General features: G+C 45.2%; 2 long non-coding RNA genes across 4 annotated transcripts; both read left to right on the forward strand.

Annotated features, from left to right (window-relative positions):
• The first annotated feature begins 452 nt into the window (after nt 1-452).
• On the forward strand, nt 453-6,973 carry LOC146206033 (uncharacterized). 3 transcript variants are annotated; one of them, XR_014704325.1, is made up of 4 exons: nt 453-616; nt 1,982-2,107; nt 2,571-2,737; nt 6,662-6,973. It is a non-coding gene; the product is annotated as an uncharacterized LOC146206033 (long non-coding RNA). The 3 variants fall into 3 exon arrangements; XR_014704326.1 differs by having other exon boundaries at nt 455-616; nt 2,649-2,737; nt 6,662-6,971; XR_014704324.1 differs by lacking the exon at nt 2,571-2,737 and having other exon boundaries at nt 457-616; nt 6,662-6,961.
• A 1,904-nt stretch (nt 6,974-8,877) lies between these two features.
• Nucleotides 8,878-10,912, forward strand: LOC146206034 (uncharacterized). Its single transcript, XR_014704330.1, has 3 exons — nt 8,878-9,002; nt 9,351-9,457; nt 10,523-10,912. It is a non-coding gene; the product is annotated as an uncharacterized LOC146206034 (long non-coding RNA).
• Nucleotides 10,913-12,915: the final 2,003 nt, after the last annotated feature.

Here is a 12,915-nt window from a genome sequence, read left to right on the forward strand (position 1 = left end):
GCCGCAACTCGGCGGCCGATTTCGGACGTCCGCCGGAATTCCGGCGTACGTACGAAAGCGGATGGTCGAATCCGTTCGCCCAGCGGACAGCCGCCGTACGTCCGCCACTGGATTTGCTTTTACACAGCTATGATATAGTTTGTAGCCGTCGTGCTCGTCTGAACTGCGTATAAATCAGTAATGCCGTCAAGTCTGCATTATATGATGCCAGAGCGAATCGATGCGATAGAAAGCGTTTCCATTAAACAGTTTTTTTTTTATTTTCCGCATGTTTCATCGTTGAATTCTTCCATCAAAAATTTTTGATTTAAAGTTAAATGACCATTAAACATTTTTCTATCATGATGCTTCGGTGAAATTTTAATCAGTGGCTGAACAGACGCAGCAAGCAGCAAGCTCAAAAAGAACGAAACCGAACCTATCCTCAAAAAAATCTGAAATGAGCCAATCCAATCCACCTGACAAGTTGACGTTTAGTCATGGAAGATGGCTTCACGTTTCCGTGTTCTGCATTTTCTGCGCAGTTACAAATACCTACGGCTGTAATGCACTGCTAGCATTGTTTTTGCTGTGGCTTGGTGCGGCTGGCACACTTTGTTCACCCGCCGATTCCAAAGTAAGTATTTCAGCGAACTTTTGTTTCTTTAGTGGAACTTTTCGATGCACCGATAGTGGTGAGCTTTTGGGCAGCCGAACGGTCGAGTGTTTTAGGCGAGACTGACAGGATGGCTCCGCGCCGACTAACTAAAGTGCAGCCTCAAGTCTGAGGGCCATCTTTCTCGGCATTACTGGACGTTGCGCCAGTAAGCCGCGCTACTTCTCTGTCTCTGATAAAGGAGTGCCTGCCCGAGCTTTAAAGGAGTTAATTTGTTAACCATGCGCAACGTGCTGAGTTGTAAAAACTATACGAGAAAACTTTTGCACTCCTCGAGCCTATCGTGCGACATACCTACACTTGTGAAAACGTCGCGAGTTTCTTTTTTTTTTTCCTCTCTCTTTTTCTTTCTTTTCTTTTTTTTTTTTTTTAATGGACAGCCGCTGATCTTTCTCTCTCGAGCTTTACGGCAACTACAGTTTCTAGAAGGAACGGCTGTAGCTACTAAATAACTAAAGGTTTAGTACTCTCCTTCAGCTTTGACAAACCAGGACAGCACCTTGCGCATGTTGGTTATGCATGTGGGACCGAACCGCGCAGAACAACCGGACAAGGAGATGAGAGAAAAAAAAAAAAGTCAGCACTTGTCTTTTTCTTGACCCGTTGTTCTGCGCGGTTCTGGCAGGAATTTGACATACCGCCGCCGCGATACAGTTGGGCTGTGAGCTCTGGTGCCTGCAACGCCTTCTTTTATGCAAAACAGGCATACTGGGAGGCCATGCAAGCCGCGGGCTCAAAAAAAAAAAAAAAAAAAAGAGCAAAAGTGAGATGAAAACAAAATTGTTGTTGCTTTGTCCTTACAGATATTCAAAGGCTCCTCAGAACTTCATTGCATTATTGACAGCGAGATAATGCCAAAGCTACACTACAGCCATGCAGCATGATACTGAGCTTATGTCTCGCACTGAAAGCTCTTACCATGTTCTTAGATTATCATATTAAAGTAGCTTTAAACCCATGCTTGTTAATACAGTGATAGCCATAAATTGAATCTAGGGCATCATGCTCACATACAAGGCTTCTGATAACCGCTGGTCACATGATGTGGGCTATAGCAGAAACCTGTACCTGGTCATCTTACAAGCATTTGTGCAATTGATGCTTTTAATGTGTTGTAAAAGTTTTTGTGTTCTGTTTCTGTATGGGAATGCTTTCCTTATTGAAGGCTAACATTTGGCTTGCTACAGCAAAACCTCTACCTAGTCATCCTAAAAACAGCACCGCAGTTGGTGCTTTTAGTGTGTTGTAAAAGTATTTGTGTTCTGCTTCTGTATGGCAATGCTTTTCTCGTTGAAGACTAGCATGAGGCTTCCAAAAATTTTTCAGATGCCATTTGCTGTAGCCGATTTCGTAAGCCAACAGGAAGCAGCACTTTGAACATGGAAAACTGTCATCCACGGGGGAAAAACAGCAACATCCCTTTGCATTCTCATTTCTTTGGTATGGCTAAAAGTGAGTATTGTATCATTATCTATATTATTAATATTGAATCATGATTGTCAGTGTTGAAGTTGTTTGAGCGTGATGATTTTAAACACACAGGACATCCCTTGTTTACATGTAGGATGTAGAACTGGTTTCAACAAACTTTATGCAGCAAATTCTTTTTACATTGTCCACCATGTTACTTTTTGTCATTGTCCGTTGAAGTAAATAACCAGTATTTTACGTTTACACAGTCGTCCACTCTTAGCTTGAATGGGAATGTGTGGCATGCAGTTTGCAAAATAGCAATGCATCCGTCACAGCCATGCATCAAGGCTAAGTGGCTTGTGCGTAGAGGGACTAGCCGCTCCAGCTTCACGTCATCTGCCTCTTTGCTCCGGTGTGCAGACGTGCATTGAGGCAAAGTGGTTTATGTGTAGAGAAACCAGGAGCTTCTTTGTCACATCTGGCTGTTTGTTACATTGTGCAGATGCACATCGAGGCAAAATGGCTGATGTGTAGAGGGACCAGGAGCTGCTGCTTAACGTTCTTCGCCTCTTTACTACAGTGCACAGCCGTGCATTGGTGCTAAGTGGCTTGTGCATGGAGGGCCCAGGAGCTGCAGCTTCACGTCTGCCTCTTCGCTCAGGTACGCAGGTGCGTATTGAGGCAAAATGGCTTATGCATAGAGGGACCAGGAGCTGCTGTGTGGCGTAGTCTGTATATTTGCTATGGTGCGTATTGAAGTACAGGGGGGGGGCTCATGTGTAAAGGTACCATGAGCTGCTGCGTCATGTCGTCGGCCTCTTTACTATGGTGCGCAGGCATGCATCAAGGCAAAGTGGCTTATGCATAGAAGGACCAGGAACTGTTGCTTCACATCTGCTATGATGCGCAGCTGCGTATTGTGGGTGGTGGTGGAAAACATTTTATCAGATACAAATACAGGAGGTTACTCACTAGCTGACCCTGAGGGGGCCTGTCCTGACAAAAACAAGGGGTCCCTAGTTTGGGACCCCAGTGGTGGTAGAGGGACTAGAGGCTGGTACTTCACGCTGTCTGCCTCTTCGCTACGGTGTGCAGCTGTGATGGATGCAGTGGCATCTCAAAAAGTGCATGCCACGCACTCGCATGTTCAGCCTGAGTGGACGACTGTGTACCTGCTATAGCTTTGTTATTCATAGAATAAACCTAGGCCAAGTTGGATAAATTATAGCTCACCTCATATGTGGTCAGCAAAGAAAAGCCACTCCAGAAAATCTGATGCATTTACTGTCATAGGATTCTTATTCATATACATGCTACTGACAAGTCAGATTCTTCACCCTCAGAAATGCCAGAAAAATAACCAAGGGTGCGTCTGCAATAGTCTAGCTTGCTCTTTCTCTGCAGACTTGAGTCAGATGTGTGTTCCATTGCTGTGGGTGGGACAGGTGTGAATCTTTGATTTTAAGCTTGCAACAAGTATGTTATTGTAGTTTAAAGGCAAAACGGTACTAATAATCGCAGCCCCCCGTGGCCTTTATCCCCTTTTAATAGTGTTGCTAGACACTGAATTATTAGTTTACTCTGCACTGTTTCTGTCTAGTTAATGTGCGGAGATGTACATATATTTATATGACTTGGAGTTGTCGACTTTGCACTTAGAAACATTGTAGCGTTATCTGGTGTGTTGCTTTCATTTCTTTAATGATTTCTGTAAGGGATCGGTGGGTATGCTAGGCATCATTATTAGTCTGCTCTTTTTGGGTCACCTGTTCAATGCCCAGCTGCGGCCGTCTCCCACTTGCCCTCGGACAGGAGGCGGAGAGACGCGCACAGAGAGGCAGCTACAGCAGCTACAGTGCTTAACAGAAACGTAGGCAGAGAGGGAAAGAAGTCCCCTCTTCCGAGGACTTTGCTGTCGCACTCGAAGACGCGGGGACAGGCAGTTTGTTCTCGTTGCTGTGTCATGTAGGGGGCTCATTTTTATTTAAGGAGCTTTACGAACAGTATACAACTAAGGGGTCCTTAGTACTAAGCGTACTAAGGGGTCCTTAGTACGCTGACTGGACCCATCACCCGGAGGCAGCACAGCTTTGAAACGAGCACCTCTTTTGGAAGAACTGCTTATCGTTCAAAGAAAAAACACTGTCAGGTTGAAGGGTGTAAGGCCCGCTTCCTTGTTGGGGAGCCCATAAAAGTGACAATTATTCAGTGCAGGCGCGCTGAGTGGGGTCTCGTTGAGGATTCCAACCCTGGATGTCAACAATGGTGGGAGATGGCGGCGTTGAAAAAGGGCAAGTGTGTAACAGTGACAGTATGATGCGGAGCGGGAGGATGTGGATTGGCTCTTCTGATGTGGTCCGCAATGGTGCTGACTCGGACGCCAATAATTGCAATAATTGCCCTGTAAAAGGAGCCGCCAAGGATGCAAGCTTTGGGCAATGGTTGCGCATGTGGGACACCGTTTTGATGGGTTCTAATTTTTTTTTTTTTCCTAGGGGAGAGAGTTTGGCATGTGACCTACTGAGCCAATCATTTCGAGGTCCATTCTCTAAATTCTGTTTGTTGTGAAACGAATTTGTTGTCCCTTTTGCATTGCTTGTATTAGGGAGAGGGTGAAGAACTTATGAAAGTGGAAAGACATGCCAAAATGTTTGTTAGCCAGTCATGTGTGAGTTCGTTGTCATTGGGGATGAGAAATGTGGGCGGAGTCCCGAAGTTAATGAAACGGCCCCACGGCCTGGAGAACTCGTTCTGAGCTAAATTTTGATCTCTTTCCTCTTCGGCATAGATCATGGTCATTGTTTCACCTGTTGTAAATACGTACATTCATGTATAAAATTTTCAGTTCATCTTCCTCTCCGTGTGCAAGTTGTTGTGGCCAGATGCAGTAAATTCACTATTTTCATTTCTATATAACGTGCCTTTCTGAAGATGGTGAGCTCTTTTGTCCAATCCTGTAAGAAAGCAGCAAAGCGCTCCCAAATCGTCCACAAAACTGTGTGATATCTTTAATACTAACTGCGGCTTGGTGTCACTCAAAACATGTAGTTGAGGTAGATTTCTTCCCCCCCCCCCTCTTTTTGTTCGTTCAAATGAGGACCAGCGGACACTAACTCTTGCTTTTGTAATGCCCTAGGCCCCGTCTTAAGGCAGTACTCCAATGTCAATACCATTTTTATAGCTATGGCTGTCCAACAGCACTAATGTCTTTTATACACTTCTTTTACTAATCTCTTACCCAAGTGGTGGCTTATACTGCGGGGGTGAAAGTCTCTGGACAGTATGTGTAGATTTTGGACTAGAATCGCGATGTAAACGAATTGTGACCTTATTTCTCTTGCACACATGAAAGAACTAACGTTCAACTTTCACATCGACAAGTATGGTCCGAGTTTCCTGGTCGATGTGAAAGTTATGTGCTTTGATTGCAGCTTGTGTAGTCCACACACTTGTCCCCGATATTACATAGGGGCAAATTAGGTGCCTTTACAGGGGCAGTTTCTTTGGCGCCCACTACCTTCCCCATAAATAAGCTACAGTGTTTCTTGTGAACAGCTGGCTGCATTTATAAATACCATTATTTTTTTTTGTAATTTGTTGTGCATAGTTGAGAAATCCATGACATACATGCACAGCTGGTTGCCAGAATTGTGCAGCCATATTTCAGTAACTAACATCCATGCTGCATGCTGCCGGTAATACATCAGGAGCTTGTGGTTGTCAGCTTTTTGTGTTTTGTGTGACTATAAGCCTTGCTATTGTAATGTCACATATAGCGCTGTGGGTAAACAAATAACTTTACTTTTAACTTCACTTTTAACTCTTGTAGAAGCATGAACACTGCGCAATTACTGCGGCGGGCTATGCTTCCACATTGGGCTTTAGCCACATGTCAAATGTCTATCTTTATTCTGCTGCAGCAGCTTGCATGTTATCAGATAAGTTACTTCATCGCAGCTGCTCTAAGGAGACGCTTTCTAGACGCTTGTAGCCTAGATGTTGATGTCGATATACCCCCGACACGCCCAGGGAATGTCTTCGGTAGAGGGCACATGGAAACCAGCGAAATGTGCAGTTTACAGAACAAAATGGTAACAATTTTAAATGATGTTATTATTGATCACTTCTTTTCAGAGCAGGAACAGTGACTTTAGAAATCTGCCTGTTAAACCGCTCAAAATGCAGGTTTCTGCCGCCAATGCATACCTGTGTAATACTGCAATGCTCTGGCTGTGCTTTATGTTCATATACAGCATCCTTTATGCTTAGTTTCTCTGCATGTACACTCCATGTCTTGGGCATTGCTGAGGGCGCATAGCAGCAAGCATAACATGCCATGTTTGGTCAGAGTGGCATGTTCAAAAAGACGACATAAAAACATTAAAATACTGAATGCCAGGTTCTTGTTATTCTGCATGGGTTTTGCTGCAGTTATATGACCTTTCTATATAGTATGTGACAGTTCTGAATGGAGATGCATGCGTACAGTGCCACCTGGAAAAAGCAATTGAGAGAAACTGGCAGTTGCCCTTGGAGATGTGTAATCAAAGTTCAGCACAGATAACTTGAATTTCATTTTCCCTTCTATTGCAGGAGGAGCCCAGCCTGCTCTTTCCATCTTAGGCCTGGAAGACCAGCAACAGCTGATCGAGCAAATGCACAGGATAGTAACTGCTCCTGGAATCCCGGCCTGCGGAGGCCGCCCACAGAGAACTCGCTCATCTCCTCGCTAATTCCGAAATATTAGGTTTCAATAAATACCTTTTCCTCCACCACCTCCCCAAGGGAAGAGCTGTCACGGCCTAGGATAATTAAAATTATTCAAGTAGATTCTTAATACTCCAGTTGGCCTGCATTTTACCATGCCATTCCTTAACCTCGATATTTTTTTAGTGTAGACTATTTATGCATGCAGTTTTTGCAATATAGCAAAAAAAATGCTTTTTTTACAACCTCGCATGCTGGTATGCCTATGCACTTAGCATGTTTTCAGGAATGGCGCATTTGTGTAAAGCTCAGCTAGCATATGTGCCTCTTTGATGGAAGTTTTAATTGCACACTACTGTTCAGTGCTTTGTGTGTGAAAGTAAAGCAGACAACAGGAAACTTGAACCTGTTGCATATTCTATTGTCTGCTTTACTCTCACGACTAAGGCATTGAGCACTAGTATGTGACTGAAATTTCCATCGCACATGCTTGCTGAGCTTTACACGAATGTTATTGGCAAGTTTTTACACCAATAGCGGGCCCTGCAAGCATGTTCCGGGAAACGTCCGAATGTCCGCCTCCGGCTGCCCGTCGGACGTCCGTGGGACGCGATCCGGATCCACGAACGATAGTCCGACGGACGTCCGCTGTACGTATATCGAACATAACCGGACTTCCGTCGGATGTCCGAAGGTCCGAAAAAGGACGTCCGTCGGTCGACCGTCGGACGTCTATGGCCGTCTGGGTACCCTCAGGTTGACTACTGCGAGTTTGTATTCTGTCATTTGTCGCATCTACTCCGGGAACTCCGATCAGAGGATGCTGATCCGCTCACAGCCTCGACATACAAAGGTCGTAGACGCACCTGCCTCGACCACTCATTCGAAGGGGGTGGATCGTCCAGCTTCGCCCACGCTTTACACACCGATCACGTGACACATTCGTCGACGGCGTAATCGCCACGCGTCTCCCTGTCGCTGGCCTTGGCTCGTTGTGATTGCGCCATGGTCGTACTCCGCACGGTGCCGGTGGCAGTGCACCGACGGTTTTCCGCGCTCGTGCGCGCGCGCGCGCGCGCACACACACACACACACACACACACACACACACACACACACACACACACACACACACACACACACACACACACACACACACACACACACACACACACACACACACACACACACACACAGTCATGACAGCACCATACTATCACGCACAAACGTTATCACAGCGTCACCATTCGCGCAGGCCAATGAGCACTGGCCGCAGCCGTTGCCGATCACAACGTCGTCATCCTCCGAAAGCCACTAACGCACACCCACACGCCCCACCGGTTAAGCTCACCAGTGCTTTGGGACGACAATCTCACCCGTCCCCTGCGCGTCGGGCAGCGCGGAGAACTGATTGAAAGGGTCGGGAAAGTGTTCCGGCGACCCTGGACACGGTGCACCGTTGGCCGCTGTGAGTTCGTAGGAGCCCCGAGAACGCCCTGGGCTACGCAGAGTCCGTGTCGTAAACGGGATTTTAAAAAATGCACGTGAGAAGCGGCTAAAGCCGGAACCGCATGGAGCGTTTTTCGCGAGCGAAAAACGCGACGCGCTAGCACCCGCACGAGAAAAATAGAGCGGCGCTTTCGCGCCGAATTTTCCGGGTTATGTTGTTTGTATAGTTTCGGTCGCGTAAGTCCCACAAGACGCGACGCTTTTCCACTTCGGTGATTAGGGCCTCGTTAAAAGTTGTCTTGTCCATTTTGGTTGAACACTATACGCGAATGAACACGATGCGTGAATGCACATGGCTTCTTGGACGCGCGCACCAGCTTTGCAGACGAAACAACAAGTTCAGAAGTGCAAGATGCCGGGCTAGTTGGTACACCTGCCGGTCGCCACCGCGCGATCTTGGTAAGCTGCGCATGCGCGAGAAGAAAGAAGGTAGGCGAGGAGGATTTGTTTATAATCTGGCGGATGTGACGTAATAAATTGCTTATTTTTGTTTTTTGCTTGCGTGTACTCTCGTACCCAGACGTTTTTTTTTCATCGCCGCCTCCGCAGCCGCAGTTGCTCTTTTTTTTTTTTTTTCCCCGTTTTCAATTTTGGCGCGCAGTGGTACAAGCAAGCGGGAGGCTTGTTCGCGCCGCGTTGTTTCAGATTGACCAGACTGGAATGTATTCTGCAAAATAGACTGGGCGGCACCCATCCTTGCAAGTTTCTTCAGACTTTCGTAAGTACAGCGAAAATGCAGCGCAAACCACTTACGGCGGCATCCCGTACTTTCCTCGCCAACTTAGGAGAGCTCATGGCGCCGCTCTTCTTACGTTACAGCTTGTCTGGAAAGTTTTGCTGCATCGATGCGTTATTGCTAAGTGATCTCAATTCTTTTTTCGGCATCTTGCTGTGAGTCGGTGGCTTCGTAGAGGATCTACGAAGCTCTTTTGCGTGCGCCAGGAAGCAGTCCCTTCAATATCCGTGCTTCGATCGGTCGCCGGCGGCTCATTTTCGAGTGCGCCTCCGTTTTGCTCCCGAATAGCCCTGTCTTAGCAAGAGCAACCATTTCTATTTTTTGTTTCAGTGTGTGCCGAAATACTCTTGCTGCACAGCGTTTTTGGGATCTTGGCTACGTCGCAGCTTCTGCTCATGGGCTCTCCTGCACCATGAATGCCTTGTGGCTCATGAAAGGTGGGTACAAAGTGTGTGCTGGCAAAAACAGGTTGCTCCACAAGAGCGCTACTATATGACATCGAAGTGACCTTATTTCTGAAGCTGGCACTGGGCATGCATTTCGGTCAGCACCGTCACAGCCAAAGCAGTAGAAAAGGGGGAAGGGGGTGGGGGTGCCAGTACATATCTGCCGGATTGTTCTAACCACTAGATAGGACTAACCCGGTCATACGACTACAATTGTTGTATAACATTTTAGCTAAGCGTGATAATATTAATGCTGACATTTTTGCATCAACTCCAGGTGAATTCAAATTCTGTTTCTAGTTATGACTGTATATTGTCTTGTGTACCATACAAGGTAATTGCTGTTCATGGGCACGGTAAAAAAATACGTTTTTCAATGTTCACCAGCAAATCTACTCAGTGACAGTGCTATTTCTGTGGCTATTATATAGATCCTTTTTGTATTCCTGACTAGAGCTGGTGAAATCGCTTCTTTCAGCTGTAGCGCGTTAACAAAATGAATGCTGGTGCATATTTTCCAGTAGCTGTCAAATACAGTGAGAGGGCATTCAGGTGCACAAGGTGGGACTAGGCTGAACCAGTCTGTCCCATATGGAGATACTAGTGCCCACGTAGGCCTGTCATGGTAGGAAATAGAATTGTATAATTGCTCGAAGAGCTTTCCAGTAGCATGTCTTGATGGGCTAGCTGGCACACCACTGCAGTGTGGTTTGGCTGTGCGAACAGGCCAAGGACGAAAGGAACGCACATGGAAATGATAAGTTTGTTTTATAATTTCTTCATCTGCGTGTTTCTTTGGTTTACACTGCCAAATCATATTCACGCTTTCCTATATGTTATCTTGCAAACAGCAAATGCACTGCTAACACTAGGGGCAAATTTTATTTGCTCTTTTTGGTTGAGGCCCATTTATTTTACTGATAGAACATTAAATGTTTCCATGTGAGTGCCATGCGACAGCTAATAGCATTATACTTTCCTTCTGTGTTGCAGCGGGATCATTCATGTCTTACCTTTCCCAGGAGCCGGCATTTATTGCCTTGTTCCAATTTCCAGGCCCTTCCCTGTTTGGTGCGTGTGCTGAAACAGGAATCCCTTGGAGGCGATTTGCAGCTTTTGTTCATCATCTTGATTCCGTCCCCACATAGGTAATAGCCACTGCGGTGGCACAGGATTAGGGTGCTCAATTGTTAAACCCAAGGACACAGGATGAAATCCTGGTTGCGGCAGTGCCTTTACAATGGAGGCGAAAAGCAATGCCGTGAACTGTGCGATGTTGACACACATTTAAAGACAAGGTTGTTGAAATTTCTGGAGGCCTTCACTAAAGCATGTATCTATGTCCCAATATGGAAACAGTCTGTCCGGGCAATGGACAGGGAGAAAATCCAATGAGGTCATTGAGAGCATATTTACCATGGTACCAGGGGTGAATCCAGGTGCCTACCCTGTTGGGGGGGGGGGGGGGGGGGGGGGGGGGGGCACAGCTAGTATTATTGCGACATATCTGTAGTGCTTCCTGATATCTATTTTTTTACATAGTGTAGACCAGTTGGTGCAAACTTAACTTGCTGGACATGGACATGGGAAGCCAAGGACATGGGAACTCAATACAAAGAAGTACATGGGACAACACTGTTTGGTCTGAGACCCATTTCCAAAGCATTTCACCCCAAAAGAGCCAAGCATCAGGTCGGAGGAAATCCTGTACCTATTGGAAAACTGTTGAGTACCTGGCGGCACCTGAAATCAAACCTGGTACCTTCTGAATGCGCAGCATTTCTTTTTCTTGTGTTCCAGTGTCTTTGGCTGGTCCAATATGTTAGATTTAAGTTTAGTACAATACCCCAAGAAAACAAATATATGACAAAATATTTTTGGTCAGTACATAATCTAATTGCCCACTGTTCTTTTAGTTTTCATGCCATTATTTGTCTATAAAATATATATCCATGAAATTTGTTGCCGCCTAACTAAATTTGTGCAGAGCAAAACACAAAATTTCACCAATCCAGTTTTTGTGTGTGTGTGTGAGTGTGTTTAGGTAAAGACTATCAGTGTTAAAGAAACATTGTTCTACATGCTAGTTTAACATATTTGACAATGGCTAAGTTTAAGAAATAAAAAGCACAGTTATGAGGTTCCTGAAAATTTTCAGACAGCTCGTCTCAGTGTATATTATTATTTTTTTTTTAAGAACATTGGTAAGTATGCTGAACACTGATGTCTTCTTACAATGAAATTTTTTCTAGCTTGGTCAGTTCTTTCAAGAACAAACTTAGTATTATCCTTTAACCATAATCATCACGGAATGACACCTGTAAAAAAAAAGAAAAAAAAAGACGAAAATGTACTGCATACACCAGCGCACCTTTGACCAAGGCCTTTCTGAATTCATGAACGATCATTAAGCTTTTTTAAGATCTTCCAAAGCCACGTTGAACACCATTAGAACAAGAACCCGAGCAAGGGCTACTACCCCACCAAGACATGATGGCCTTGTGACAGAATCTGCCTCACATTCAGGAGGTACCGGTTTCAATCCTGGTGCTGGTGGGTACAAGATTTCTCCCTGCCTGATTCTGGGCTCTTCTGGGATAAGATGCTTGGGAAAGGTATTCTAGTTCACTTCAGGAAAAGGGTCATGAACCAAAATTCTCGCTTCGTTTTACCATTAGACAACCCTAAGTCCGCTTCGTGCAGCAGAAGCCCACATGCAGTTCCTTTTTCCTCCTTTCCTAAGCCATGAGCCCTGGTAAGCCAAGCACCAGGCTGGGCCATAGCTGGTACACATTTGAGAAAATTGGAAGTGGAAGTCGAACCCACCACATTGCTGTAATGTGGAATGATGCTGAGATAAGGAAATAGTGAGCCAGCCCAATTACTAACCATTCAAGAAAGACTACTGATTACTCACACTGTGGTTAATTAACAGGATGTACTCAGGGGTGCAAGAGCTCAAATAAGATTTGTAGCGAATTTTGGAGCAGCAAAATCTTCGTTTTAGAGCAATAAAATTCATATTTGGAGCAGCTCACGAGAAAAAAAAATTAATTCAAATTTTGGAGCTGTTAAACAGGGAAGAAACTTTACTTTCGGCACAAAAGAATGAAGAGGTATGAATATCGGACTGTATGAATGTGATCCAAAGGAAGTCTAGCAAAGGCCACCTATCACCGATGCTGCTTGTACTATTTATTTTTGTAAATAAGCTTTTTGTACTGCTAGGCATGCTATCACACACACAAAAATGCGAGTCATAAAATTGAAGAGGCTAAATAAAAAAAGCTAGAGAATATGCTTTTTTTTTTTTTTTTTTTTCATTTAGCACGGTTTGACAACCTTAATCATGGGACTTTATGTTGCTTGCAAGGCTCAAAAAACATTGTTTGACTCTCTGCGAAATCCACAGCTCGTGTCGTGCGAGGGCAGCTACGAAAGAGCTTAAT

The sequence above is a fragment of the Amblyomma maculatum genome, chromosome 1 (genome assembly GCF_055883805.1).
Source record: "Amblyomma maculatum isolate TAMU_Amacu chromosome 1, ASM5588380v1, whole genome shotgun sequence".
NCBI lineage: Eukaryota > Metazoa > Arthropoda > Arachnida > Ixodida > Ixodidae > Amblyomma > Amblyomma maculatum.